General features: G+C 34.3%; 1 protein-coding gene across 3 annotated transcripts in view; it reads right to left on the reverse strand.

Moving 5' to 3' along the window:
* Window positions 1-17,837, reverse strand: part of LOC118200382 (adhesion molecule nephrin-like) — a 513,425-nt gene extending 495,588 nt beyond the window's left edge. For all 3 annotated transcript variants that reach the window (XM_085817481.1, XM_085817478.1, XM_085817479.1), the window contains exon 1: window positions 17,666-17,837. The gene's annotated coding sequence lies outside the window, so the exon portion shown is untranslated. The remainder of the gene's footprint in view (window positions 1-17,665) is intronic.
* Window positions 17,838-18,264: the final 427 nt, after the last annotated feature.

Raw genomic sequence — 18,264 nt, forward strand, 5'->3', positions numbered from 1 at the left:
AAGAATGAGATAATTTCTCATAATCAATACGGATATATAACTGATGATTCTAAAATTTTATTATCATTAAGACTGGAAAAAATACACGATTTAATTCATTTTCATACATTTTAAAAGAAGTTAAATTTTTCAGAGAGTTACTATAAAATATTTATTAGAATGTCAAATTTAAGCATTTCAATTATTTATATAATAAAGGATAAATTTTATATTTATATAATAAAGAAAAATCGTTGATAATATCACTCTGATTTTAGTGGAGATATTTTAAGAAGTACATAAGTGAAAGCTGGAGGAAGAAAAACTATTTCAAGTTATATGTTTATCTTAAAAGTAACGAGAGAAAAACTATGTTAAAAGAAAAGGCACGCATATCGAAATTGTTTCCTGTGCTGCTGACAAATTGTTATATGGCATACATACTATAATGTTCATGAATAATTGATTGCTACTAGATTAATACAGGCATAGCATATTTCTAGGGACTGATTTGCTGCAATTTCCAATTTGATTTTTACATACTTTTATATTTAGGACACTAATTACATCACACTGAAGATTACTCAATGCAATAATTCCATTGCAGTTTTATAGAAAATTATAAAATTTTCAGTTTCAATAAAGAATTATATAATATTTCGATGACTCAGCAGGTAACATAATTTATTATCTTTCAAGTTTTTTTCGAAAACACCTCGGCAGATATAGAATCAGCCGCAGACTGTACTAACTTTAACAAGCGCAGTATCTGAGTGTTCACATTTCTGTTTATAACTGCAATAAGAACAAGTATAAGTTTGAAAATTTTACCGATGGCTATGTGGATAAAAGAGATGATCATAAGTATTTTGACCTGGTTTTGGTTTCTGGTCAATACGTTGGCTGTAAGGAAGATTTCGTGATTTTTTCCATGTGAACTAGTTTTCTTTATAAATTCCTCTAAGTCTTTCGTTAAGTACATACAAAGTTGCTACATTAAACATTAGTAAGTGTTTACATAGGTAAACATTTTAAAAGCGACTAGCGTAAAGAAAGATTATTTAAATTATGTTTTTAAAATGCAAATTCAGAACACTGAAAACCAAACAGTAAACATTATAAGACTAATTTAATAATCTTTGGTTTGGTTTACTTGAAATCTTTACTTAAAAAAACGTTGAAATTTACAATGTTTACAACAAACTATTATTCTGCCATATTCATCGATTGCGTTAATCAAAATCTAAAATTATTTAACGTAAAATGTAATTATCCGAAAATTATGTAAAATGAGAATTTTTTCCCACTATATCTGTAGCTTACAATGGCTAGAAAAAAAAGATAGCTCTAGATAATGAGTATTTCTACAATGAAAAAACTCTATTGACTAGAAATAGTCTTTGGAGACCTTAGTGTCAGTTAGCCTGCGGAGCTCAGGTTCCCTTCCAAGTCGTTTTCTTTTCCCAGGAGGCAGGGGTAGAAAGGATTCTTCCCGATTATTATTACTTTTAGCAAAGACGTTTACAATTATCTATTCAATCCTTGCTAATCAGACGAATTTGGGAAGTAAGGGAAAGTTGTAGATAAATTTTGCTTCTTCCAGTGCCAGTTACAAATCGTACAGTTTTTCAATAACATTTGAACTATACCATTAACGTTGCATATTACTAAAATGTACTTGTTCTTTAAGTGAGTGAGTGAGAGATTATGGCGCAAAAACCAAAGATGATTATAGCACGCCAAACACGAGATGGGATGATTACAATTGATGACTTAAAATTCAATAAATAAACAAGTAGACAAATGTACCAAATCCAGCCTTGTTCTTTAAAGTCCTTGATCTGTTCTAAAAATAATACCGCAGAAGTTTCAGAAATGAAGTACAATTTAAAGCTACTTAACATTTGTATGCATATAAAAAAGTAAAACTGTTTAAAATGCATATAGTTTAACGCTTCCTGTTTTATTTGGAATAATATTTCAAAAATAAAACTCGTGTTGGTTACGACCCAAGCAATACTTAACGGGATAAAGAGCCTTACTTTGATACTGCATTCAGTTTTCGTCGTTTTAATAAAATCCATTATGATACTAATGCTGGTAATTATAAGCTGCATTTACGGATACAGAAGTATGATTAATACACTAATATCACAGAATATACGTTTTTTATGCTCTGACAAGTTTTGTCAAGATACCAATTTTTAGTTCATATACAAGTCGTAAATTCCCTAGCCAGATTCCTTTTTTATATAAATAGATGCATAGAGGACAAAATGGAACAGTTAATTATATTTTTTATTCTTTTACAAAATTTAATTCTTTTAGATATAATTTTTAACGGTAAACGATATTCTGCTAAGTTATAATACAAAAATTATTACTAATAATAATTTATATCCTAATTTAATAATATTTATATCCTCATTTATATCACTCAAAACAGAATTGGAAAACTTATTCAAATCATATTTAATCAAAACATTTTACGAAGTTTGGGGAAAAAGGAATTTTGGGGTTTGTTTGACTTTTAACTTTGAATTCAATCATTAAAACATTTTTACCGTGTTTCATCATTCATATGATAATTTCATCATTCACATTAGCAAAATAATTTACTAAATAATTCTTAGATGTAATAGTATTCTTGTTTATCTTTTGTTATATGACTAAAAATAAATAAAAAAGCGGCTGGTATTCAATATTTATTTTTATTTAATTACAAATACTTGGCTATTGGTACTTAAGACATAGTCTTTCCATATTATCACTTTTCTATTCGGCCTTGAAATTATGTTAACGACCTAATAGAATTCGGAAAATCCTATGATTGCATAAAACTGCGGGAGGTGCTAATAATGACAAATTTTAAATGAAAATAGAAATTTATTTAAATAAATTTATTTAAATTCTATTTGTGCGAGTCTGCTTTATGCATTTAATCTATCAAATGCAGAAAAGTGAGAAAAATCCATCCAACACAGAGAAATAATTTTTCTAGTCTGTGCTAAGATTGTATCAAATTCATTTAAACTTCCGTTTAAATTCGAAATGCGATCTCTCAAATCAACGAAGGAGTACATTTTTGGCTTTAAATTCCACATTAGTAGCAACTGTATAATAGCTAAACGTACCCAAAATATTTGTAGAAAACCGCCAAAATTCTAGAAATTGCTATAAAATCCCGAAAAATATTAGGAAGATTATTGCTTGCCATTTCCATGCTGAAAAGATCAAGCGTTTACGAGGATGAGCTCGACTGTTAACGAACAACTTGTGGAAAAAATTCAACGCTAAAATATAAATATGTATGCCAAATTTTCCAAAAATTCCTGATAAATATTGTACTCTCATCGTAAATATATATGGACTTATAATGTGATGAAAACAGTCGGTAAAAGAATGAATTAAAATTTAATTTCCAAAAATAAATTGGCCTACAAAAACTAAATAAAATAGATTAGTAAATAGTAAAAAATTGTGTAACAAAATAAATAATGATCTTTCTTAAAATACTGCCCAATAAAACATGTCGAATAATTGAAAATTTACAAGCTTGGAAGTTAAAATTCTAAAAAGATTTCGGAAAATTCGGCCGTCACATGTTAAAAGAAACAAGTCTACAGGCTACTAGTACAAAGAAAGAGGAGGGAGACGAAACGAAACGCAAGCCATTCAATACCGGGGAGGCAATTTTATGGCTTATCCATCACACTAAGGGGAAGCAAACATACTGCCTTAGGCTGGGCCATCTTAGAGAGATTTCAGAAAACGAAAGCGATTTTTTGGAGGGGTTTGTTGTCTGACAACGCGGCCGTTTTCAAAGCCTTTCGTTCCGAGAGGCGGGCTCGTTGATGGGTTAATCGTCTTACAAAAGACCAGAAAGAGCTACTTGGTTCATTAAAGCTCTCAATCTTCTCATTCCAGAGTTCTTTGCGGTGAATAATGATCTGCTTTTTAATCTCTCTGCTAAGTCTATTCATCTCTTTCTTCGTATTTGGATCACAGGTAAGATGATACCTTTTCCTAAGTTTATTTCTGTCTTTGATGAGATTTTTGATCTTATTAGGTAACTTATCAGTAACCTGTCTTCTAGGGATTTTTCTAGTAGCCGCTTTATAGGCATTTTGAATATCTAGCGTAAGCTGATTGGCAGCAAGTTCTATGTCATCTGGTGTGCGTAATCTAAGATTATTATTGTGACATTCGGCGAGAATTTCATGAAAGACCTTCCAATTAATCGTATTGATATGCTCATCCATGACATCCTTGTACGTACCTAGGGTCTCAATGACCGGGCAGTGGTCCGAATCCAGTTCTTGAAGTACTTCTAGATTGAATGAGAAGGAGATGGTGGAGAGGAAAATATCCAGAATGTCACCAGTATTTGAATTTTACGGTAGATAGGTGTATTCACTAGGAACATGAAAATAGACTGGGTAATTTTAATAAATTCAGATAATTTAATTCCATTTTTGTTCGTTCTTCTGTGCGTGAGCTGGGCGATGCAGGATAGCTAAAGTGTAGAAGGAGGGTGTGACAAACGTCACATGAGCACGAGATGACATCTGAATGGTGCAGTTCATTATGTTGTAAATACGATACAATACAAAATAAAAGAGAGAATATAAGATAAAATACAAAATAATAAAACATAAAGTTCTTGATTAGATAATCCCTATTTACATATGTACAAGTCTCAGCAAAGCATTATAATCTGGAGAAATTAGTAGCAAGTCATAAGGCACAGGTCACGTGGGAGGCCACCCTCCGGAGTCCTGGCTCTGGTGAATGCTGCTTCATTTTTTAAAATTAGAATTTGTGCAGTCAGACTTTGAAAATAATAAGCAACTATTTACGTTGGAAAGTTCTGGTTGCTGTCTAGCATGAAAGCAGCGAAGGGACGGAGATGTCTATCTTCATTCAGTATTTCATACTGAAACAAATTAAATTTGTCTAGATGCTCACAGTCCTTAGCTTTCCTGAAGAAATTCTTATTAGTTTTACGAAGGAAATTGCCCATAGTCTCAATTTTGAGGTCCTTGTGTAAAACATCGTTGCGTACAAAGTAATGTGCGTTGGTTATGAGTCTTAAGAAGCGATTTTGAATTACTTGAAGCTTCTTTAAATCAGACGAAGACACAGTGGCCCAGGCTGGTGAAGCATAGGTCATTATTGGTCGTAAGATCGACAGGCAGATAAGTCTCTTTTTCTTTAAACTAAGTTTGGAGAAACGACCTAACATGGGATATAGACATTTTACGACATAGATCGTTTTTTGTATTACGTGATAGATATTATTTGTCCAAGTCATTTTACTATTTAAAATTACACCAAGGTATTTTGCTTGAGTCACAACAGTGATAGGTTCGTTGAAAAGATTGAGTTGATTTTTGAGTTTCTTTTTCTTTTTCCTTCTGTAGATGATAAGAAGCTGGGATTTAGAGGCATTAATTTGCACTTTCGAGTTCTTACGCCATTCTTCGATGAGCGGGATGTGATCTTGAAGTTTACGGACGGCATGATTCACATTAGCAGACTTTACTGCTAATGCAGTGTCGTCTGTATAACACGCTAAGATGGAATTATTGCTGTGAAGAACAGTTGGAAAGTCCTCAGCATAAAACAGGTAAAAAATAGGTCCTAAAACATTTCCTTGTGGAATTCCACTGAGTATTGGGCGCTCGGAGGAGTAAGAACTGTGTAGAGTCACTTTGAATTTCCTGCAGGTGATGAAAGATAAGATAATAAGAACAAGTTCTCTTTCAAAATTGAAGTCGATAAGTTTGGAGATGAGACCCTCATGCCAGACGCTCTCGAATGCTTTCGCCACGTCTAACATGAGGATAGCAACATTTTGTTTACAGTGCAGGTAACTGGTGTTGGACTGCGATATACTGTATTGTACTGGGTTTCTATTGCCGGAGCAATACTTCCCAGTCATGCGAGGAATTCCATGCGGAGCCTGGTATTAGAAAATTCCTGATTGAGTTTCCTCTGAGGGGAGAAATAACAGGGAGAAAGGGGATTACGGCGCAATTTTCGTCTGGGCTCAGGAGCTGACGCGAGCTATTTGCAACACTGGTCCAACCAAGAACAAGCCCAAAGTAATTAAAGTCCATAAGATGCTCGTAGCCTGCTGGCACTTCACTGTGATTGGTCGAAATATTGATTGGAATCCTTGTCAGAAGACATGATGTGGAAAGATGCACACGGAGCGTCAGCATGGAGTACTGACGAGTAACACTTAATTATTGGCTTGCCTAATTGAGTGTGCAGCATAAGGTCGGATGAGCAAATCGTCCGGGATGATTTCATCATATACTCAAAGTTAGCTGTACTGTTGGCCTTTGCTTTCCTAAAAAAGTTTCCATTTGTCTTGGATAAGTAGTCTTTGATATAATTAATATGAAGGTCGCGATGTAAATCTTTATTTCTAATATAGTAGGATGCGTTCGTGATGGTTCTCAGGATCTTATTTTGCAGAACTTGCAGCCGATGAATTTCACTTGCCTTAGCACTTGCCCAGGCCGGGGAGGCATATGTGATAACAGGCCTGACCATTGCAGTGTAAAATCTTCTTTTGCGTGCAAGGTTTAATCCAGAGTCCTTAGAAAGTAGTGGGTAAAGCTTTTTCACAATGCCGTACGCTTTTCCACACACACTGTTTATGTGTGCATTTTCCCGAAGAGCGTAACATTACAGGTGAGGGGTCTGTGGTCTTGAATTTTCTGATAACTAAAACTTTTGACTTCTCCGGGTTGATCTGAATTTTCCATCGTTGACACCATGCTTCAATATTAGGAATAATCTGCTGAATCCTTTCCAAAACGTGGTTTGGTCGTCGGGACTTCGCGATGATGACGGTGTCATCCGCGTAGCATGCTAATATAATATTAGGATCTTTATAATTTTGGGAAGTCATTTACGTACAAAATATAAAATATTGGTCCATGGATACTTCCTTGTGGGACACCAGCGTAAATTTGATGTGGTTTTGAACTAGAATCTCCTTGCCGCACTGAAAACGTTCGGGAGTTCAAAAATGAGCTGAGGATGAGAATAATTTCCCGAGGAAAATTCAAATTGATGAGCTTAAAAATAAGTCCTCTATGCCAGACGCGGTCAAATGCTTTTGCCACGTCTAGCATGAGGATAGCTGCACTATTTTTGTTATGTAAAGCCGCTTCAATATATTCAGTGATTCTGACTAACTGATGAGAAGTGGATAGTCCTCTTCGAAAGCCATGTTGTTCATCCGCCAGAATATCGAGAAAGGTTTAATTCTATTGTAAATGATTCTTTCAAGAATCTTTCCCAGTGTCGACAGGAGGCTAATTGGTCTGTAACTGGCCGGTTCATCGGGAGGCTTGCGTGGTTTTTGTATCACAAAAATGCTTGCACGGGGGTGGAAAATATGAATGTGTCAAACAAGCATTGCAGATGCTAGTCAGCTTGGTTCTTTAAAAAAACATTGGTTCTTTAAAACAACAAGACAGTGGGGCAGGTTCTTCATCATTCTGTTCGTAATTTTATCACTTCCAGGCTCCTCTTTTGAGTTGGTGTGCTTGACGATATCTTTTATTTCTTAACGAGTAGTGAGCCTGATCGTGTTGTTCGGTGTGCTAATCTCAAGCCATTCTTGAACAAAATTGTCAATATCAAAGCCACTATTCTTCGGAATCACATTCGGAGTGAACTGCTCGCTTAGATGCTTTGCGAAAGTGACAGCTTTTTCCTTATCGGTATATGCAAAACCGTGTGTTGTTTTTATTGGCTGAGAATGGTGATAGACTCTTTTCAGGTTCCGAGCGAAGTTCCAGAATGAACCGTCATCCAGATTTAAGTTATCTATTTTGTAACTCCATACTTCGTTTCGTTACTCGCTGATGAGAGCTTTAACCTTTTGAAGACGGTATAGCCATTATAGTGGCCATAGAGTCCTCTCTTTGAAAAGACGGGGTTGTCCACTTTAGTGGCCATGTCTTTTTTCCCCATTTTCCAGGCTGAAAAGTGGGGTGAAATGTCAAATTTCACGTCCCTAGGGTTTTAACCACTTATCTCTTTCAAAGGTCTTCCTTTTGCGATATAGATGCACCCCTCTGAGAATCCATTAAACTACACACAAGAATCTTTGTTGCAGATAGGAGGTGATTTCTGAAAGAGGGGAAAGCATTCAGTTCAAAATTCCCCGTCCTTTGGTAGCCTTTACTGTTACCAAAGCCTCGGCCTCAAAACGTTAATGTGCCTTGTGAGTCTATTTATGTCTGTCTTAATAGCTGGATTCCAATCCTTACTGTACTGTTTGCAAAGTCTGTTCCGTTGAGTAATAACCGCTCTGATACGTGCAGGAAGTGTGCCGCCACTTTAATCTTTTTCTCGTCTGGTAAGACATGCGTGTAGTATTTTATTCCTTTCCTGTTAAAGAAAGCAGTAGTTTCTCTGTGGGAATCAGTCTTGGAGACTTTTATGTCAAACTGATAATCCCCGTTCATGCTTGCATTATAATCCTGGCATTTATGGTCGTCTAACAGCTTAATTAGCTGCTTCCATGTGATATCAGCATCTTTCACCGTAATCTGCGGGATTTTAGCTTTACGTTGCGGATATTGGAATCCATCTGTAACGTCATCCTGTGAAGCTTCTGTATTGGTCGGTTGAACGGTGACTTCGCTGGGGCTCTCCTGATTGGCCGGCGCGGTCGTGGCGTTCTCCGTCGTGACGGCTTGGGAGCAGGAATGCTTTCCTGTAAATTACACTTAGCTTGCACTCCAAATGGAATTACCTCTTTAGCCGATTCCGAAAATTTATGCTTGATTTGTTTTTTCTTTTTCTGATTTTTATTAGGTTGAGGAATCACTGAAGACGATTCAGCTTCTGGTTCGTGATTACCGTCGCTTTCGTCGTGGAGGATAGCATATCTGTTGTTCTGAAATTCGGCTTTAGGTTCCGTATCGCCGGTGATGGGGCTGCACGGCCTTTTATTTCTGACTTGTTGAAACTCCATATCTTCCGGTCCTTGTTCCTCTGAATGCAGCTTCGGAAAATCCTGAAGATTGAAGCCTGGACACAGGGATTGAAAGTCAGTCCCGTCATCCATCAGGAAGAACATAACCTTGGTCAGGAACTTTAGCGTAAGCGCTTCATCAAGGTTTAGGGTTTTGAGTTCTCCGAGCCTGACGAATTCTTCAAACATTTGCAGCAGAAAAGCCATCTTGGTTCACACTTGTAAATTCTTGAAGTCGCGAAAAATAAAATTAAATCAGTACAAATGTACTAAGGCCGTTTTACAACACGTCGGTCACTGAAGACCTATGTGAAAACCTTCTATATGCTAACACTGGTACTGAACAGAAATGTAATCAGAACGTAGCACAGAGCGAGGGGAACTACGCACCTTCACGCTTCGAGTGTCAGGTCCGAATCCTGGTGTTGGAGGGCGGTGGCTATGCTTTTTATGTGTGGGTAGATGCCGTAACCCCGACCAATGATGGCTCTTGGTCTCTTCTTTGAGTTGCGAATCTCTGGATCGTATGCTGGTAGCTGTTGTTATGCTCGGTTATCAGCCTGCTCAATTTTGATGAATAAATTTTGACTAAGTTTTTTAATGACATAACCCACAGTTTAACGTTTAAGTCCGAATGAATCACATCTGCACGGACGTACCAGGCTGCGTGCAGGGCCATACGTAATGTTTTACTCTGAAAGGTTTGAAGTTTTTTCACATGAGTTTTTGCAGCCGTACCCCAGATAGTACAAGCATACAAAAATATGGGTCTTATAACAGAGGTATAGAGAAGGATTTTGTTTTTGACTGACAGATGACACTTTCGAGATAAAAAGGGGTAAAATTGGGATCTGGCAGCCTTCGCTTTATTCAGAGTATGGTTAATATGAAGGTGTCAGAGTAATTTTGAATCAAGTAACACTCCTAGGTACTTGTAAGAGTTTGACAAGGGAATATAGTCGTTGAAAAACCTTAAATTAATGGTAGGGTACGGGAGGGGGCCTCGTTTAAAGATCATAGCAGCACATTTAGCAACATTAATTTGGATTTTCCAAGTAATGAGCCAGTGCTCAAGGCTTGAGAGATATCTCTGAATGTTGTGAACCAAGTTTTCAAGGTGTTTGTTTTGAGCTAGGATGGCTGTATCATCTGCATAAAGTGCTACAGTGATACCAGGTGATTTTGGTATGTCATTTATAAATATATTGAACAAACTTGGTCCGAGGAGACTACCCTGAGCTACACCGCTGAGAATTAGACTGGGAGCCGAAATGATAGAATTAACTCGTACAGAGAAAGATCTATTAGCAGGATACGAGTTAATTATGTGAATTAACTGAGCCAGAAGATCAAGTTGTATGAGCTTGATAATAATTCCTATATGCCAAGTCCTATCAAATGCTTTGGCAATATTAAGAAAAAGTGCGCCAGTAAGCATTTTGCTACCAAACCCTTCGTGAATAAACTTCAATATCCTCAGTAGCTGGTGCGTGGTTCAGTGTTTTGCTCGAAATCCAAATTGTTCATCAATCAGAACGTTGTGATATCGGAGAAAATCATTCAGGCGTTTAAGTAGCACAAATTCGTATATTTTAGATAACGAAGATAAGAGGCTGATAGGTCTGTAATTTTGAGGATTAGAATGGCTCTGGTCAGGTTTTGCAATAGGCACGATAAGTGCCCTCTTCCAGCTTTGAGGAAAATAGCAATGCATGATCATATAATTTATAAACATTACTAAGAAAAATAGATAATTGGAGGGCAGGTATTTAATCATACGATTCGAGATAAAGTCCAATCCAGGTACTTTTGGGGCTTGAGCTTGGTAATATACTCACTTACTTCGGTCATGGTTGTGTACTGTATTTCTCTCTTAAAAGGAGAGGGAAGGAAGCGTACAACATCTTGTTGGAAAGAATTAGCGTTGTTCGCAAAAATTCCTTCATTATGCGGTGTGAATTGGGTTTGGAGGCAGTCAGCAATTAATTCTGCCTTCTCGGTGTCTGTATGAGCCACCACTGCATCCGTAGCTATGGATGGATTGGATTATTTAATTATATCAAAGCACACGAGGGCTATCTGCCTAAAGGGAGGGATGCCTTTGTGGAGGACTTTCTAAGGGAAACTGACTCGTATACACGTTACACATGGGTAAAACCACGAAAATGCCAACCCGTTCGCGGGATTCGAACCTCAGACAGTACTACCAGTGTTCATCTTCTTTCCGTAGCTAAGGACGGAATGTGTGATTTGTGTTTACGTAGTCTGGCTGATGCACGCCAAAGACTGTTGTCATTGGTCGTTAAAGACTGAATGTAGTCCGAGTATTGTGATTGGTAGAATTGTTCACATGATGCCTTGAACTCATTTTGGAGAATACGAAGTTGTAATTTTAAATCAGGATTCCTACAGCTTTGCCAAAGTCTTCGTACTTTATTCTTTTCTTTAATTTTGGATTTAATTTCAGGAGGAAGTTTACGAAAACTGGGTCTAAGGGTGGGTTTTGATACTTCTTTATAAGCACCAGGTAAAGTGGGCGTTAATTGATCAATTGCCGTTTCTGTATCATGGCTGGATTTAATTTCGAGGGAGGGTAGAAATTTATTTTTAAGTTTAAATCTGAAATTTTCCCAATTTGTAGACGAATGCCGAAGAATTTGGATTAATAAGATTACAGCTAAAGTCGATGATCACGGGGTTGTGATCTGAGGATAAACAGTTTTCCACAGTCACGCTGTATGAAAAAGGAATGTTTCGAAATAGTGCCAAATCAATGAATGAAGGGGCTCTCCGTGTATCATATCTAGTGGGGGATTCCGGCGAAATAATTTTAATCTGAGCGCACTGAGCCCATTTTAGGAGGCCACGACCAGCAGGGTTTGATCTACGACAACGCCAATGCTGATGGTGACAATTTAGATCACCAGCAATAATCGAATTATTTGAGAAAGCGAGCAGTTTGTTAAAGTCTTCCACAGGTAATTTACCTCCTGGGGGAAGATAGGCAGAGACCAGTACAAGGAAAGGCGAATTTTGAATAAAAATTTCAATAATCGTTGCCTCGAGTTTAACTGATTTGAGAGATTTTCCTCCTTTTTATAAGCTTTCTAAATCACGCGTGAGATTGTTCTAGCAATTTCTCGAAATCAAAAAGAGATATTTATTTCTTAAATGTCAAAAGTACGTGCTCTTGTATTTTTAATTTTCCGGCTTAGCTCTCATAATATTTTTCGCGCGCTGCACTGCACGGGGAATGAAACAATTTAATTTATAATTCTACTAACATTAGCTATTTAAATACCAAATCCGTAACAATGTTATATATACCCACTGTATTACTCGGCTCAGTGAGTTCAGTTTTTTAACTCTTATATGTTGGTAAGTTGCGGGTTTTTTTTTTTTTTTTTTTTTCCTCCTTTTAGAATGATTTAGTTATGTTGTTCTTATCTTCCGGTTAAGGTTTTTATGCCTTTAATAAATCTGTAAGCAATATTTCTAGAATTATCAACAATTTAAAAGTTGTTTAAGTGCGGCTAAGCCTAATTACTTTTACCGTAGCAGCCATATTTGTTTACATTTGAAACAGCAGAATAATGGATTTATTGCTAATCTAGAGAAGCTAAGCTTCGCAAAAACTTCTTTCATTATTGCAAATTAAATCATGTTTAATTCATTCTGGAATTTATTCGAGGCAATAAATATTTAAGATTTACTTCGTAATTTTTAACACAGATGATTTGAGTTTTTATGTATTTTTAACCTTGTCGCGAAGTGAGAACTGAATTAATTGAAGGAGAAACACTGAATTACCTGTGAAAAACTGTTTCTTTTTTTGTTTGTTTGTTTAATTTCTTTTATGCATTGCTTTAGATTTACTTTCGTTAATTGCTTTGTAGTACAAAAATTTTCAGACGACTTGCAGAAGGTTTCGTAATTTTCTTGCGAGCAATAAATTTATCTTTAAAATATTCCTTGAATAGCTAAATTATGGAATAAACATGTTAAGAAAATTAGATGGAGAAATAATTCTTAATTTATTGATATCCATATAAACTCTATGCTTTTGGGAAAATTACATATAATTTGCACCGAGGTATCAATCGCAGAAACCGAGTTAATTTCTTGCTTATTTTTTCTTATTAAACGGATTTGTAAAGAGATATGCTAAGGTAAAGTTGAAAATTTTTGCAGTATTTTCAAAGAATAAATTTAAAAAAGTATTTTCTTCATGAACTGAAATTTTTACAATACATTTTTCCACAGTAAATATGTACAAAAAAAGAAAGAGCTGGAGATCTCAGGGATTAAAAACTCGGGTCGAACTGTCAATGTGTATCAATCTTTCCACTTGATCTTAAGATCTTTTGAAATTAGGCTGAACAATATATTAAAGAAAATAGAAGATACAGCACGTGTAAGAACAAAAGTGGGCTGAATTCTAGATTTACCTGTTTGATGAATGAGTTAAACTTATCTATATGCCATTATGAAATATTAAGAATGTAGCAAAAGCATCAGCGAAGAAGGCGATGACAATTTAATCATTGTAATCTAAATGTATTATCAGTATCTGCTGTTAATCTCAATACTGCTGAAAAATTATAAAGGAATTATATTACAAATCACATGAAACTTGTTGCATTATAAATTACAACAGCTAGAAATATTATTAGCATGATTTAGCGACCATCTTTGTTTACAAATAATTTCAAATAATTAATTTTACAAATAATTTAGTCTGAAACTAGATTTGAAAATAAGCTGCATGCTGAAGATTAATCTTTACCAAGGTATTAGAAATATCTTCTGTTAACTAGAGTTACCATGTAAGAATTTATAAAAATTATCATTTAAGTATAAATTGGGATAAATACAATACAAAATACATAAATTGTATGTACATGAAAACTTTAATACAATGCAACAATATATGAAAAACGAATGAATTAAAATGGAACTGAAAATCCCAAGATATGAATACAAGGAAGTTCTTTTTTTTTTTTAAATATAAAAATTCTGCAGATGCTTATAATTACTAATTTATAATTAAATGTGTATTCGAAAGTACATATTTGCCAAAGTACATCAGGTAGAGTAACTGGAAAACAGAATAAATATATAAACGTTTCTAATATTAAAATATGGAATTTGTAAGAAAATTAAATAACTTCAATGACTAAAAATGGAAAGCTTAATACGGCATATATTCCAATAATATTAGTGTGAATTTAGAACTACTTAAGAAATCCAATTTTTAGATTTAATAAAGAGAATTTTTTTAATTTAATTAGAACTGTTTACCTAAAATGGTAAATTTTAAAGTTAAAACCTTTCTGCGATCTAAGAATATTTTTTAATATTTAGCTAGACAAGAAAACTTATTTAAGGTGCGCTACACATCCGATATTTCATAGGTTGAGTATGTATCAGTTTTATATATATATCATTAATCTATCAGTTTTATTATTCAAAATTGATATATGTCAGCAGCTAAAATCTACAACTCGAAAAGTTTTAATTCTTATAAAGAATAAAAAAGATCTGACTCATTATTCTTTTAAGCATCATAAAACTTTAAAATGAGTGTAAAAGAAATTCATTTTTACTTTAGCGCACGCCTGATTTTAATTTAATATTTGTTTTGTATGCACATTTTTTACAATATTTGAAAAACGGTAATAGTGGCTTGTAGTCTCAATAAAATGTCCCATTAATGGTGATAAATGTCATTTTGTAACAACCATCTTCTTGGAAATTCAAGCTCCTAGAAAGAGGGAACAGCGAAACGTCGCGCAGGTTCGAGGATTAGAGAAGAAGGGGATCTTCGATTAAATTTCGCGCAGTTCGTATCCTACCCTTTTGGGAGTTACTGGGTTACCTGATTATGGTAAATTTATTGGGTTATTTTATGACTTATCCCACATCAGCATTTTAATACATAGATTCTCTGAATAATCATTGTGTTTCTATATTTCATTAGGAGCTTATGTTAGTATGGTTTTGTCTACGGAAAAATACACAAAAGAAAGATTTATAAAAGTTTTAAAAGTAGTTTAAATAAAAAAATATATATATTCTTAAAATATTTTTCTTTATTGGATTTTACGATGTTTACAGTACATGAAATAATAAGAACCTAGATATCACCAAGCATTTTCAAATACACAAAGGAGCTCAGAAATTTCACAATACAGTAATTTTTATCAATTATTATTATTAGTAGATTTAATTCAATCCAATAAGTTTAAATGAAATGCAAGAAAAAATGCGTATAATTTAATATTCCGTAGAAGGAAGTCATGTGGTGATTGGTCACACATCAATAATTTATATAAAAAAGGCTAAACATAACTGAATGGAAGCATAAGAGTATATAACTATTTCAGATCATTATTATAATTTATACAACAGGGGTGGCCAAGCTCCTTGGTAGTCCAAGCCATGTTTCAAAATTTGAAATTTTTCTCGAGCCGCAATTAAATAAGTATTTAAAAGGTATGCAAAAAAAGTTTTAATTTTTTTTTTTTTTTTTTTTTTGTTTGTAGAATTTATATTTATTGAAAACATATAAATAAAAGTTACAAAATGTGTGTATTGAATTTAAATATTAAAAATTAAACACATTTATTTTACTTTTCTTGATAATTCTTTAATATTTGGTGAATAATTGGTGACAACACTTCTCAGGAATTCTTTGAGATCCTGGTTAGTTAATAGTGATCGGTGTTTGGATTTCACGAATTTTAAAGTGAAATAAAATGATTCATATAAGCACGTTGTTTCGAGTATTGAAATAATTCGACAAGCAGCCTTTTTTAATTCAGGATACTTCGATTCTGGTACAAATTTCCAAAATTCAGTAATCGGCTTCGACTTGTATTTTAATTGTAGAGCTTTATCTCCTTGCATCTCTATTAATTCTAATTTTACATTTGCTCTTTGGGTCATAATTATATTGGAAATGGAAAACTCACCTTGAATTGTGTTAATTTCAAATGGATTCGTAAAAAAATCAAAAGACGATTCCAATATTATACAAGAAAAACTCAACGAGTATATAAAAAACTAGAAGTAATATTGACGGAATTCCAAAATAGATTTGAAATTCTATTTTGGAATTCCGTCAATATTCCTTCTAGCTTTTTTATATACTCATTCAGTTTTTCTTGTATAATATTGGAACAAATTTTTTTAGTTCGAGGAAAATGACAAAATGTTTTATTTTTAATGTCCTTTTGAAAAAGCTGTAATTTAGTTTGAAAACTAAATATGCACTGTGAGAGATCAGATATTATTTTATCTTTTCCCTGCAATTGTAAATTCAGTGTTTGCAAATGTTCCATGACATCAGTCAAACATTAAATCTTGTAACCACTCGTCATCGTCTAATTCTGAAGAGTTATTTCCTTTTCTTTTAGCAATGCACTTATCGGATCAAACAAATCTACAAATCGATTTAATGCGTTGTAGCTAGATAACCATCTAACAATGGAAAAGAAATTATTGTCATTTGGAAGTTCTTCGTCCTTTAATTCTTCAAGCAAATTTTTGAATGGTCGATGATTTTTTGCATTGATACGAATGCAATTTACAATATGTAACACTGTTTCACTGTTTGTTCATCAGGATATTTTAAATATTTTGTAACGAGATGCTTTTGGTGAAATTAATTGATGCAGTGAATCGGAATGAATTGTGGAATTTGAGAATCGTCTCTTTAAAGCCCAATAAGACCGATTTTTTTAACCCAGCATTGCCGCAGCTCCATCTGCAATGCTTACAAGCTTATTAAAAGGCACATCAAAAGTTTTCATTATGGAATTTAATGCATGTTTAATATCGACACCTTGGGTTGAATCTTGAAGTTCCACTAAATCTAACAATTCTTCTTTAACAACGAAGTCAGGTGAAACAAAACGTATGAAAACTGCCAATTGCGGAAGATCTGTGATATTTGTCGATTCGCCAAGGGCTAAGCTGAATCCAATACAGTTCCTCAAATCGTTTTTTAAATTATATTCAAGAGATGTATTAATTGCAGTTATGCGTCGTTCGGTTGTGTGTCTTGAGATGGGAATTTTCGAAACAGTTTTGTGTAATGCTTCATTTTTAGGATCTAAAACTTTAAGTACATCTTCCAAGTTTTTTTTAATACGGTCTCCCTCTCCATACGGGCGTTTTGCACGACAATATTCCAGTCAGTAACAAAACTGGCTTCAGTCACATTATTAGCTTGATTGGTAAAGGTCATCAAAATTGACTGTTGTTTATTTAAATAACATTTCAAAGAAGCAAGTTTATCTGATCTTAATTTGGAATTTGGTGGATACTGATTAGAAAACTGGGGATGATTGGTTTCATAATGTTGACGTAAATTGCTAGCTTTATCATTTTTGACCGTGGAATTATAAATAAAACATAATGCTTTTCCGTCATTGTCAATAAAAAAGAAATTCTCCTCCGACTCATTATTAAAACATATATTTTCTTGCTCGTATTTTTTTTTTTAATTATTTTTTTATTTATTTATTTATTTTTTTTTTTTAATTTTCGTCCTTTGTCGTCATATTTTTAAAAGAACTGGAAATAAATGAAGAAATTTAGAAAGTACAAGTTTTGTGTTATTAAAACAATAACAACACGTGTTACATACTACGAAACAAATTATAGCTAACTTACCAAAAATTCCAGATTACAGATTATATCCATAGCAAGAATGATAGAAACTGTTTTCTCCGGAGCACAATGTCCACTGTCCGTTGCAATGGAAGTTTACAAATTCTTAATCGGTCTGGAGTCGGTCGATTACGCAGATCGTCATTCGTCGAGAAGCAATCGGCCGGACAAGGCCTTGGCTCCCATATGTTTCTTATTATTCACGAGGCAGTCGAAGGGGAAGAAAATCCGACGAACGGAAACTGTCACGCCACTGTTTATGTTCGTTCGCGCACTTTTCGATGAGTCATTCTTAACTTGGACGGAAAAGAAATTTGTTACAATGTTGCACTTAGTCTTCCATATTTGTTGTCAGTAATTAACCCTTTCGCCGTCCTCTCCTGTCCGCGAAAATTTCCCCCCAGCCGCCGTTTGTTTTTCCTAGCGTGTAATGTTGTTTCCTCTGTGTACATCATAACTTTCCATACATGACTTTCGTAGTGGATGAATGTCAATGAATATTAAGTAAAATTATAAGGAAATAAAGCATAATGGAAAAATAATAATATCTCTGCTTATTTTTAACAGCACAATAATTTGATAAAATCTGACCCAGGCGGTTC

Source organism: Stegodyphus dumicola, chromosome 5, assembly GCF_044657685.1.
Source record: "Stegodyphus dumicola isolate Sdum_Otavi_A_Nest chromosome 5, ASM4465768v1".
Classification (NCBI taxonomy): domain Eukaryota; kingdom Metazoa; phylum Arthropoda; class Arachnida; order Araneae; family Eresidae; genus Stegodyphus; species Stegodyphus dumicola.